This window comes from Aythya ferina, assembly GCF_964211825.1.
Source record: "Aythya ferina genome assembly, chromosome: 9".
In the NCBI taxonomy this organism is placed as follows: Eukaryota; Metazoa; Chordata; class Aves; order Anseriformes; family Anatidae; genus Aythya; species Aythya ferina.
In genome coordinates this window covers 20,463,893-20,476,845 of record NC_140305.1, presented here as the reverse complement: position 1 = coordinate 20,476,845, position 12,953 = coordinate 20,463,893, and the positions used below count along the sequence as shown (strand labels likewise).

Below are 12,953 nucleotides of genomic sequence, written 5' to 3'. Positions count from 1 at the left end.
AATTACTGAAGTGGACATTTCTTATTCAGAATGCTCTCTGAATTATTTTCATTAGCTATGGCAATGATTCTGTTACCCTGGAGTCAGTATGTCCAAACAGATTGAGTGCTTACAGGAGCACAAATAGAGAAGTTAAGCTTGGAAGGAGCTTTGTTCATTTACCTAAGAAATTTAATTTAGATTAATATGTTATCATTCAAAAGTGAAAAAGCTATTCATAAATTCTTGTGAAAAATGTTTGGGGGGGGGGGGGGAATATCAGTTCTGGTTATTACTCTGAGGCTTCCTATTTGACAATTATCAAAAATTAAGCCAGCCTTTGTATCAACAATGTTTTCCAGTCTAAATTCACCTCAGATATTGTTAATTCTGGGTCCTTGTGCCAGTTACTGGTGCTTCAACCCAGATGTCGGTGTTCAGCAGGATCTGAACTTGTAATACAAAAATAGCCCCTTAGCAAAAAGAGTAGCTGATTGGGCAAGAATAGCATTTTATCACTGTGGAGAGGTCCAGAGCGGGAAATGCAGCGTTCACTTCGGTGTATATTGGGCTCTTGGAGCAACAGAACTTGGTTGGGGGTTGGGCCAAAATTTCCCATGCCTTCCTGCTTCTGAGGGCAATGTACCCAGCAGTGTTGTGGCTGAATGAAGTTGAGGCACTTTTGCAGGCGGTGCTGTGGGGTTAGGATTTGGGATGTGAGGGCGTGGGCCTTTATCATTAAGGCTTACCAGAACACTATAATGTCTGTATGTGTGGTGGTGTTTTGTAGTTGGCTTTGATTATTTCTCCAGAGTTCATGACAGACTTACAAATTACTTTTATCCTATGTGAGATGTGTTCTGTGGGTCAAGTCCAACCATATCTCGGTGGCTGGCAGCAGTTGCCTAATTACTTCTCAAGTACGTGGTTGTACCTATGTGTCCTGTGGTGCGTTGCCTTCTGACTCTTTTTATGGGAGTATTCAAACTATATCAATGCTGTAACAAAATACTTTCTGCGTGGTCTATATTCTTTTTCTCATAGCTCTTAATGTTCAGTTTGCCTTTCTCACTGCTAACTGAGCACAGAGCTGGTGCTTTCAGACAGCCATCTACAGTGATTACAAGAGCTCTTTCTTCTGTAACTGCTTAGAACAGTCCCTCATAGGGGATGTAAAGTTGGGATTAATTGCTACTGATTTAGTAATCAACAGTGCATCTCTGAGATAATGGAAAGATACCATTGCCACTAGGGCTTTTACTAGTTTCAAATACTATATCAAGTGTTTGTGCTACATACAGTGTATAAATATGGTCTGGCAGTGACTTGCAGTTTTTGCCTTGGCAGCCAAAGCTTAACACATGTTGCTCTTGTTTTGACTATCTTCACTTTTATCTTCTGTACAAGGTGTTTATAACTAATTATTTAGTGTTTCTATGTAATAATGAATATACTTTTTTTTTACTTTTTCCCCACTGCTTCTCAGTCTACAATTTGACAATCAACTAGCTTCTGCAGCAAAATTGTGGCTCAGAAGTTCCTACCATACACCAGTCTGTAGGCTCCCATGTGTTTTGTCTGGCTGTTTCTGGATCTTACCTCACTAAAAAGTGTTCATTTTCAGTCTGAATGATTTCAGTGTCTTTTATATAAAATGTTGCTCTGCAAACAAGTAGTTTTGTGATCTGTAGCAAAGAGCCCCAAATCACTGGCTAGCTTCATTTTTGAAACTGCAGTGTCACTGCAGTGTTAGGGCTGAAACAAAAAGTTCCTAAATATCTTAGAAAACTTGGCATATACTGACTTTTTGGTGGGCGTGTAGCTGGGACTTGAAATCAAGTTTCTGACTGCTCTCTTCTCCTCTGGTGCAACGGAAGTAGACTGCTGGGTACTGCTGTTAATTGTGAAGGGAATTGGCTCTGTAATTCTCAGCTGCTTTACCTGATGTTTTGACCTTCAAATACACATATTTGCATGATCCTACAGTTCCACCTTAGTTTTGCAAGTGTCATGAGAGGAGATATGAACACTTCAAGGTCTTCACGGGAAACTTCAGCAGGGCTAAGATGTATAGGGAACTATAGATTTCTTTGCATAGAACTGTTCTGAATAATTGAGTATCTATAACTGGAGCAGATCTTGATCTTGACAGAAATTGGTCGGCATTATGCTGATAGGTATATTTGACTTAAGGAGAGTTCACTCCTTATATCTATAGCTGATTGGCAAAATTGAATGGTACTACTGCAAAAGGGTCTTAATCTCCCGGGAAGCAACACAAGAAACACAGATAATGTGCTTGTATGGGTGCTGAAATATATTCGGAGCTTTTTACATGCTACTTTTGCATGTCATATAAAATTAAAAGAAATTGAAATTTTCTTGGTGAAAGAAAGGACCCGAGACTCCCAAGCTGTGTTCTAGGTATGTAACTCAGTTATCCAACTTTCACCTAACTAGCAAGGTTTTATAGAAGAGAATACTGACCCATATGATGGTATCTATTCCTGTAGCTTGGTTATAAATGTGATGCCTGTGTGACATCTTTCTATGATGTTACATGTAATTCTTTCTGTGTGTGGCTACAGCTCTTGGAACTTCTATATTAAACACAATACTGTGGTTACTCGTGAATGAAATCACTGGAACAGTGTTGGAGAAAAAGTACACAGAAAGATTTAAGGCAGAACGTGGCATAGCAAACGCTGCAATTATCTGCAGCTGAAAACAAGTAGCTTTTAATATGTCCATTCACCTAAGAAGGGAGGGAGAATTATAGACCACATGCTCTTTCTTTCCCTTTTTCTATCATTTCTCTTCTTTTTCCTTTATACAGTTTATCACCCATAATTTCAGGATGTGTTTTGTTTCTTTAAGCTGTTTTATCTATAGGCTTATGAGGTCAGTCATGTGTGAATTCTTTTGTTAGTCACCTCACCTTTTGCCTTGATGATAGAAAATTGATCAGGCCTAAAGTACAAGTTCAATAGACAACCCCCTTGGTCCTTTGTCTAGGAGAATAGCTACCATTGAAGGCCATGAGCAGGTTGCTATTAATATGACAGCCTGCTCTATCTCCCACTGTAATTTATAATGAAATACCTAATCTCCATTATTTTGATCCAAGCAGGCGATCCCATGAAAAAGTCTTTTCATCCAGTTCCCAATGGCAGTTACATGAGAAATGGCAAACCAATAATTTTTGTCAAGTTTTTTAAGCCAACAGAAATGCTTTTCCACTGCTACAGTTTCAAAAGGCACAGATAAAGCTCATTCACTGAGATGAATGAAAAAGCCATCTGGGGTTTTTCTTTTTGACTTCCTTTCCTTTTCTCCATCCTTGTAATCAAATTTGAGCAAAATCAAATGGGGCTTTCTATGAAAGTACCTTTTGTTGATCTGAACGAGCTGGTAATTTACAAAATACCCTTCCTTTGTGAGGAAGGCTAAAGAAAAAAAGAATCAGTAGCTTTTAAAGCTGGGCCTTGGTGGGACTCTAAATGCAGTGAAAGCAGTCTGTGTTGAGAGATTGAAATGTATTTCAAAGCCAGGCCTGAGTCAGGGTACAGGGAAGAAAAAACCTATGTGCATTTTATAAGAAGAAAAACCTGAATGGGAAGGGGAAAAGAGAGAGAGAGGAAAAAAATCTGGATAATACATTAATCATTATTTTGGAAATTGTCTTCCTTACTGACACATACTGCGTAACTAGTGATTGAGAACTTGGATTTTTGTTCTATTATAGGCGTCTCAACGTTTGTCTGTGCTGCTTTAAAGTTTGAGAGGCAAGGATCCTTGAACACTGCTGGACTGTGTTTTAAATGTTTATATTTTTCAACTTTGGGGCTTTTTTGGTTTTTGTTGGTCTTGTTATTTTTTTTTAACCTTCCCTGTGAAGTATTATGGGGAGAAATACTTACAGGAAAGCTGAGTTTATCCTTTTTGGCATGCTAATGTTTATTTTTATTGTATTTCTGCTTACCAGATTTCCTAGTGGTAATTATTTCCCATTGACTCAGACCAAAGGACGGTGTGGACACCTCACAAATAGTAAGTTTATGCCTTGTTTTTGTTATTCGTATTTCATGATTGACCTGGAGAAGATGAAAATGTTTGATTAATTGCAGATTCTATATTGTAAGTATTAATGCTGTATAACTGTATGAATCTATTAATGAGAGATATTGATGATGTAATTTAGCTCTTCTTATCAGTCTGTTACTTACCACAACTGTTTTGTCAGATACCGATAAGTGTATTATTCTGCATTGAAGATACTACAATCTCTGAAATAAGCACTGATTTACATGTCTGAGCAAACATAGCCCATGTTTTAATATTTTTTGTATTTATAGATTTGCTTAGAATGCAAAGTAGTTCTCATTTCTCCACTTGTGTTTTTATTCAGGATAAAAATTCATCTTAAATACAGCTTTTTGATTGCACAATATAAAATGTTACTGTTAATTTTACAAAAATGTGGGCAGTATAGAAGAAATTCAGGGGTGGTTGTTGGTGGTTATTATTATCATCTTTTAAAGAAAACTTATCGTATGTGTTATTTTTAGTCTGTTTTATGTTGTATCCTGGTAGAAAGGATAGAGAGGTATGAATGTTACGGGCAAGATCTTATTATTTTCAATGAAGTACTAGTAAAAGCACATTGGTTTTTCACTTTTACTTTGAATACAGAAACCATGTAAATAATTTAGAACTGTCAACTCCAGGTTGTAAGCTGCTTGTTTTGGATGAAATGGTATGTGATATTTTTGGGTGTGTTCCTTATGTATGTGTATACAGTGCTGAAATATCAACTTAGCATGCTGTAGGAAAACAAGCTGGAATAAGTGCTTTGCTTTTTAACATTACCAAGAATCCGAAGACAACCACGTGAAGTTTGATTGCAGCTTCAGTACTTAGATCCCAAATTATTTAACAAATAGCTTCCAAAGTATTTTCTTTGATATCTGATTGAATTGGGGAATGTTAAGAAGTCACTTTTGCATTTGAATTTATTTCTACTTCTAGTTCTTAATATCCTATTCACTTTCAATTTCCTACAGGATTTGTTTCTGTCATGGTTTTGAGCCATTTGCTGCCTCCTAATGACTGACTTTTAAAACAGCAAACATGGATAATTCTTCCCCCAAACTTTCTGAAACTCACTGTTGCATATTTTGTCTGCCATTTTTCATATATGTGGAACTGATGAAGAGATCTGTGAAGTTAGTAGCTTTGCTCTTTGATATCTCAGTAGATCAGAGAATGCATTAATGGGAAACTTTCCTAGTGCTGAGCATGTAAAAACAAAGATACAACTAGCTGAATTCCTTTGAATCATGTTGTTTACATAACACTGCTTTCACAGGCTTGCAAGCTGGTATTATATATTGTTTGTTTTAGTTAAATGATTATCTTCCACCTGCCTCACTTTGCCTTGCTTAATATTAAACAACCTTTATTTTTTTAGTTTTACATCCTTCCTACTGTATACCTTCTTTAACTTATATTTTTCATTAAAGACTGTCAAACCTTTTTAAACACTTTTAAACGGCTATTTAACAAATGATACAATAACAGAGCAAGAGAGTATCCCTCATGGTCTTATCATGGAATCAAAGTTGGTGGTCATACTATGTGCTTTTCGAAGCACAGTGTAGCTTGAAAACTAAAAGTGTGCAGTGAAGCACACTTTGCTTCAAAAGTTTGAAACCTGTTTCAATATAAATAAATACTAATGATTACATGGGACATGCAGAGAACACAGACTTTAATTTCTTTGTGATCTTTTCCTTTTTGTGAATATTTTTTGCATTTCTTTAAGGATGCAATCTCAGAAGCAGAACAGATGACTTGAGTTAGGATGACAGTTATTAGGGAGTTCAGATTTGTTCCCTTCTATTTATGTATTTTTATGGGTGTTTTCTAAACTCTTCCCTGGGCTGAGTTGCACTCTGACAATATTCCATTTGTGGCAAAATGTTGGTAAACCACTAAGGTTTTTAACATGAGTTGGACCTTATAGGCTGCTAAGTGCCTCCTGATTTCAAGTTGACAAGCCTTGTGCTTGAACCTGTCAAGCTCAAGTACATTGTGTGTTGTGAAGAATTAGCATAATAAATTACAGTACTTTTTTAGTAAATGTGCTCTATCATTTCAATCACCTGTTGAGAAGGCTTTGTTGCAGGAAAGACTCATAGCAACACATGGTGACTACTTTTTTTTTTGAGAATGTGTATAATTATGTACTTAACTTGTATGCGTAATTAATATAGTCTGATTTGAATATATGAGATGAGTTTACAGTAACAAAATGATAAAATGGGGAACTGAAGGTATATCAAATAAGTTTAAAAGCACTCTCCCAATTGAGAAGATAATCCACTACAGCACAAACAGAACAAGGAAATGCACACTATGACAGGTTAGCAATAGGAGTGAGTTGTTGCATCTGCTGAATCCACTGTTGAATATAAGTAGATAATTCTAGTGCCCAAGATTAAGTTGTTTAATTAGATTATTCAGGTGTTTAATCAGACTGAGGTAGATTTGGATAGGGAAAAATGTTCAATGGATATTCAGTGGCATTTATTTTTTAAATGTCTGAAACAGTAAGAGATGGGGAACAAAGGAAGTTGTTAATTCCTCAGCCTCATGCGCCCTATAGGGTTCTGCATTGCCTGTAAGTAAAACTTTTCCTTCCAGTTATGTTTTCCGCTCATCCAGGTTGAGGGTGTTGTAGCACTGTTGGTCTTAATTTGAAAAGTGGAGTAAACCTTCACAGTTCTCTCTTGTTCGGTAAAGTTCATCCCCAAATGTTTCAGGATGATTCGAAAGTTCTTCAAGCTTCATATATGGCTTTTAATGAGCATCGTGGTTGTCAATGGGACAACAATACCAATGCATTAAAGTACTGTAATTATTATTGTGTCATTATAGTATTGTTGTGGGCACTTAGAACCGTTGTAAGAGTTGCATTTCTGGTGCACCATCCATTGTGAGTTTGGTGGAGTCAGCCCTATAATGCAAATAAAACTTGCTGTTCAGCATCAACTGTGTGATAAAGAGTATTTTTAAACAGTTTATTCACTGTGGATTCTTAGAACATCCGCAAAATATCTCAGAAAATCTTTTTGTAATTTTGAGCGCTTGGACTTTCCACTTAGTCATAAGGAAAGCGTAAGTGATTTTCTCTGTGGATGACAAACTTTTTGCTTTACATACAAGGTAATACAGAAAGATGTTGTAGAATATTTTGCCACTGCCAAGGGGAGCTGGGGGTTGGATGGGTGGGTCCAATGCTATATTTGTAGTTGCTTGGGATAAAGAAGACTTCATTTTATTCCTTTAAATTGTTTGTTTGTTGTTTATTTTATGTATTTGGAGACCATAAAAATCTGTGGCACAGCTGGGAACTGTAAGTTGCAATCTTTTCCTTTTTTTTTCATTTTCATCTTTTTCATTTTTCTGTTTAATAGAGCAGACTTCAGAGACACTCGAAGGTGTATTTGGTGCTTCAACTTCTTCAGAGACTGTGTTCATAATAACATACCACCAGCAACATGAAATTAGCTGGCTCTATCCTCTCCCAGCAATTTGTTCTAAGCTGGTGAGTAAGGGCAAAACTTCAGGAGGGGTCTAGTAACCACTCTGTGAAAAGTCTTGACCCATAATAGGGTTCAAAGGCAAAAGTACTGTTTGCTGCAAGGCTCTTTGTTTGCATACAGCTTCAAACTGAATCAAGAAGTGGAAGCTGTGCATTCATTACATATGTGTATAAAGGCTTGATGTGCATTTGTAATTACCACCAAGGGATGCCCTTGTTGTGGTATTTCTCATCCCACCTATAGGGCATGCCTTCCATTTTACTTAAATTTTTTGAAGTAGTTTTGTTGCAGTCTGGTACAGGTGGAATATTTAGAGCAGCCTGTACCACAGCCCTGTATGCTTTGTTAGATGGCCATTTATTCTTCATTCCTCCAGTGAGTACTCCACTCACTGGGCTGTACAGAGCACAGCAGTCTCGTTCCTTGTGCCACGATATGCAGACAAGCCACAGTGGCACACCTGCCCATGATGTCTTCTGAGGATCCAGTTTTTTAAGCTTTATGAACAAACATCTTCAAATGCAGACTCTTTTTCTTGTCTTGAAAGGCAGCAATTTAAATGAACCATCCTGAATAATGGTTAATTTGGGGTTGGAGTGAGTTATGTGCAGAAATATCCCAAGGGATGTTGCTTTATTAGGTCGTACTCTTGCTGTCACAACGACAGTCTGTGGTAGACTGTAATATCTGTTTCTGGTCAAAACCTCATGCTTTTTATGTGACTTAAATGTCTTGTAGCCATAGTTCCTTAGCAGTGTGTACAGGAGCCAGTTGCCTAGAGAGGCAGCAGGTGAAATCTGTTGGAGAGGTAGAAGCTTGCAGAAGCTCCAGTAGTGTTTTGGGTTAGCAGACTCCTTAAATGTGCACAACAGAAAGGAGCTCTTCTGCTTAAAATACTGCTCCAAGGTACTGCTGAAATGCTGCATTAATGTTTGGGATAGCTATTGCTGAATTCTACTGACAAGTGAATTCAGATAGTTTCAGCTAATTATATCAACTGTATTTTTGGACCCCGAGACAAACACACATACAAAAAAATCTGTTAAAGCAAAGGGAAAGCAAACACTGGTAGCATAAAGTCATTTCTCTGTGCTTCTGTGAAGGATAAGCTTTTATAGACACGAGAAAAAAAAAAAAAACAACCTAGTTTGAAATTATAGAATGCCACGTGTATTACATTTACAACTTTATGTACATTGATGAATCTTAGGTTCCTGTTTGCAATGGACAAATAAGTGTTCATAAGTATTGGTGGGTAGAACTTTAACTGAAGTCATCGAAGTTCTAAGTTAGTGATTTGTAGGAATGTTACCTTGACCTCTTATTTGGGACCAAAGAATGTTACGATGTACCAACGATATGTCTCCTAGATTATTTTTTGTAACTGTTTTGTTATCTCCTTTTCCTGCTCTCTTCTCTTTCTCTGCTATTCTGTAGATCTGAGAATTTTCTAGGGCATGGATTGGTGACTTTGCCATACCTTTATTTATGCAGTAAGGACTCAGTTCTTGGCTGAAGATTCTAGGTTCATCTATGCCTTCTTATCTGAGAAAGTAGAGGGTTCTTTTTATGCTAGCGCCATACATGTGTATTAAAAAAAAAAACAAAATAAAACACCTTGTACTGGGGTGGAGGAAAGTCTGACTGGCAACTTCAGAGTTCATATTTAGCATTAATGCTATACTTTTCCAAATTAGAAGATTAAGGAAGGATAGTTTTATGCAGAATATCAAAATAAAGGCTTTTTATCTTAACTATGCAAGCATTTCATGTGCTGTGAAAATGTGTTTATTATGACGTACTATTTTCCTGACCTAGGTACCTTGCAGTTCCATGAGCTTAATCTAGTACTGTTAGTAAAATACTTTTGAATTCTGTGGGAGGTGGTATAACTGTGTGAAGAGCTCTTGAAATATGGAGCCACTTCTAAGATTAATGCTTGCTGTGTGAAGTGATTAAGATCACTGCCTGTTTTGTGGTTATTGGGATGCTTATTAGGAAATCACATCATTGGTTTTATTAAAAAAAAAAAAAAAAAAAATCAACTACAAATACTAGACTAAGTTCCATCGTAATTCCAAGACTGATAAATCTGATAGAGTATGATGGCATCTCTTTGAGTTAAAAACATGTAAGTAGTGGAATTTCAATGATCTACACATACAGAAAACATAAATATCCTTGTACAAAAAGGTTCCCTTACATCTTAGGGGAGTGACTCCTTCTAAGAACGCTAGTCTGCCTGTTACTGTGTTCTAACACCTTCTGTTTCCTCTGCTGGACCATCTCTGAGGATTCTTTCCTTGAAGCTTTGCAGTGGAAGTCTTCTGGTGTCTGTCAGGTCAAACAGATAGGGAGTTTTCTTGTGCATGTGGGTAATGGTGCAAGTTGATCAGGAGTATCAGGCAGGTAGGCAGCAAGATTTGGAAATTTAGTAGAACAGGTATCCAGTTACTGACTGCATAATATATAGAAAATGATTTGGTTTTCCCGGTATTCCAACATTCTCTCAAATACAAATACAACAGACAGGAACTGTCCTCAGTGGAAACTTTTCCCATGAAATATGTGGGGCAAGAAGCTGAGATCTCATTTTAGTCTGGTATGCATTTTGTGATGTTCTTAAGCTTAGAACCACCAGAAATCCACTTTCTTTTGAGTCTTTTTCCATCAAATATATATATCTATTCTATTCACTGGAAAACCATAGCCCAGGAGAGACGTACAAGGGGGTTGGTAGCATGTAAAAGTGGGTGAAGAAAACTGTCAAGCCAGCGTAAACTCTGGATTGATTTGTAGCAGAAAGTGAAGTCAAAATGTATTTGATTTAAAACAGAATAAGCAACATCTTTTTGGCTTGCTTTCAGGAACTTGCCTTGTAAATTTAGCCTATTAAAGATAAATGAAAAAGAAATTATGAAAAGCAGCTGCAATACACAGATTGAATGTTTGGGTGGGAGTGAAAGTAGGAGTTACTGGGTTGGAACTGATTCCTTAAGATCTGTCACATCATACCATTAAAATAAAGAACTAGACATAGTAATTTCAAATGGATATTGTGTAAAAGTTGGGAGATATTAATGCAGTAAAATGCATTGATGGATTCCAAACTTATGGTTTATTGTGTGTATTATATATACATACACATAATTACTGTAGATACAAAAATATTTGCTTTTTGTGCTGGTTTTCTTGTGAAGGGGATGATTTATGATATACTAGAAAATTCTCTTCCACATCTATGCATTGTGTCCTGGATATTCTGGTTACTCCCTGGTTTCCCAGGCTGTTGCATCAGGCCATCTCATGACTTATACCTATACATGCAACACCATACCTTCCCATTTTATTGTGGGGCCATTGGACATTAAAAGCAGGTTTTACTCAGGGAATCACAAGCCTGGGTTTTCTGCAGTGCCAGATTAGGTCTGCTGTGTTATTAAGAAGTACGTATGCATGTGAAAGTATGTCTGAATTTTACAGAAGAATCTATCACTTGTTTTTCCATTCCTATATTTTTTCAATTGTTTTAAGGAATACAAACATTAAATTATTTATTTTTTTGAGAAAAGAGGAGATAGACATTCCTCTTAATTAACGTGAAGGTTATGATACATATTTAACAAAGCCTGGGAATTCCAACATGTAGGCAGCCATTGTCTCTTCTTAACCCGGCGATGTGAGTAAAAGTTAGTGTCAGCCTTAACTCTGAATTTTCCTAGCTTCTGTCAGTGTCATAACTTTAGTATTAGTTATAAGGATTTTTATTCTTTTATTGTTTCTGGAAAAAAAAAAGGAAATGTATTTTGACTAGTAAAACTGAGGTGACGTTGTAAGTCACAGAAGTTCACTGTGCAATACTGAGGTATGGCATTTTTAAAAGTGCAATTTTTTGAGTACTTGTTTACTATCTATAGCTATAGAAATATGGGCTACAAAATGAGAGAGTCAAAAGCTTCTAGTTAGGCATTATACTTTAGGATAGAGCAGCTGTATGACAACACCAAGATTGCTTTGTGATAAAAATATAATAATAAAAAAAAAACACAGAACAACAAAAAGGAGAGATACAGATATTACGCTGGTAAGCTGTCATTAGAGACAGATGAAGATGAGTACAGAAGAAGGTTCACTGACAGCTGATCATAGGGCATCATATCTTGAGTGATGACAATTGTAATCTAATTTTGACCACTTGGACCTGGTTTGCTGACTCTCCCAAATTCTTCTCATATGTTAATTGCAAATGCAGAATGCAGGGTTTACAATACTTTTTGAACTCCAAAACATGAATAGCCTGCAAGTGCATGCCTCTGATAAGAGCATGGTGGCTCTCAGTTAAATCAGGATAGCTGGGCAATGTTAAATGTGTGCTCCTCTTACAGAAGTACAGCTGCTCAGCAAAAGCAAGAATAGCCCATTATAACCTGGATATTTTTTCAAATGGTTTTTAGTTGTTGTTGTCTAGATGCAATGTAGAAAACCTGAATAATGTCCTAGAGATCAGTTCTGTCCTGTCCCTGTTAGTATACAGCAGAACTTGTAAATTAATGCATGTGTGTAACTGTTTTCCCCCTGGTTAATTCCCCGAGGTCTAATTCTCAATTGCTCTCAGTGAGTGAACTCTCATGTGAGGTTTGGGACCTGATCTGCTCTCTCCCAAGTGAGGGGTTTCTCTTTCTTGTGGAAATATGGTCCCCTTCTCTGAGTGATGATGTGTTGTACTGCCGGCTAGCGTGTTACCTGGTGATTATGGGCCCTTCATCTGGGATATTATATTAGTGTAAACAAAGGATAACTTTACTTCTACAAACAAGGGGGGGCACTCTAGTGGCTGAGATACCATGTAAAAAGGAGCACTGCCACCTCTAGCACCATCTTGTGTTTTCCCTTTAAATGAAAGGGGAAGACAGTGTTCTCAGCTGCATCACGGAGTGACCGTCCCATAGGTGTGTTAGGCATCCTCTGAATGTGCTACCGGACTGGAGTATTTGAAGCTTAGCCATAAGGGTATTTAGGCAGGCTTCTACAATACACTTAGGTGTACTGTAGATTAAGAGAGCTTTGTTTTGCACTCATTCTGTTTGTGAGGAATAAAGGGTGATTTCCCATACTTGCTGGCTGGCAAATTTTCCATAGAATTTAGCTGTCTGGCAAGTAAATTCTTGCAATCAGTCTGTCAGACTTAGTCCTTCTGTTGATCTGAACCACACTACCTGGCTATGATGTGGTTTTGTGTTTGTTCTTTTTACTAATATTTTCATTTTGTATTGTTCATTAAGACCCAGATTCTCTGAAGTATTTACTTTCTAGACTCTTAATTACATAATGAACTTTGTGGGTCTGGTCCTAAGAGCCTGATCCTGT

At 37.1% G+C, this 12,953-nt stretch overlaps 1 long non-coding RNA gene across 1 annotated transcript in view; it reads left to right on the top strand.

Moving 5' to 3' along the window:
* LOC311441203 overlaps nucleotides 1-12,953 on the top strand; it is a 263,170-nt gene that overhangs the window by 22,947 nt on the left and 227,270 nt on the right. The window contains exon 2 of the long non-coding RNA XR_014695844.1: nucleotides 3,965-4,029. This is a non-coding gene — a long non-coding RNA (uncharacterized lncRNA). The remainder of the gene's footprint in view (nucleotides 1-3,964; nucleotides 4,030-12,953) is intronic.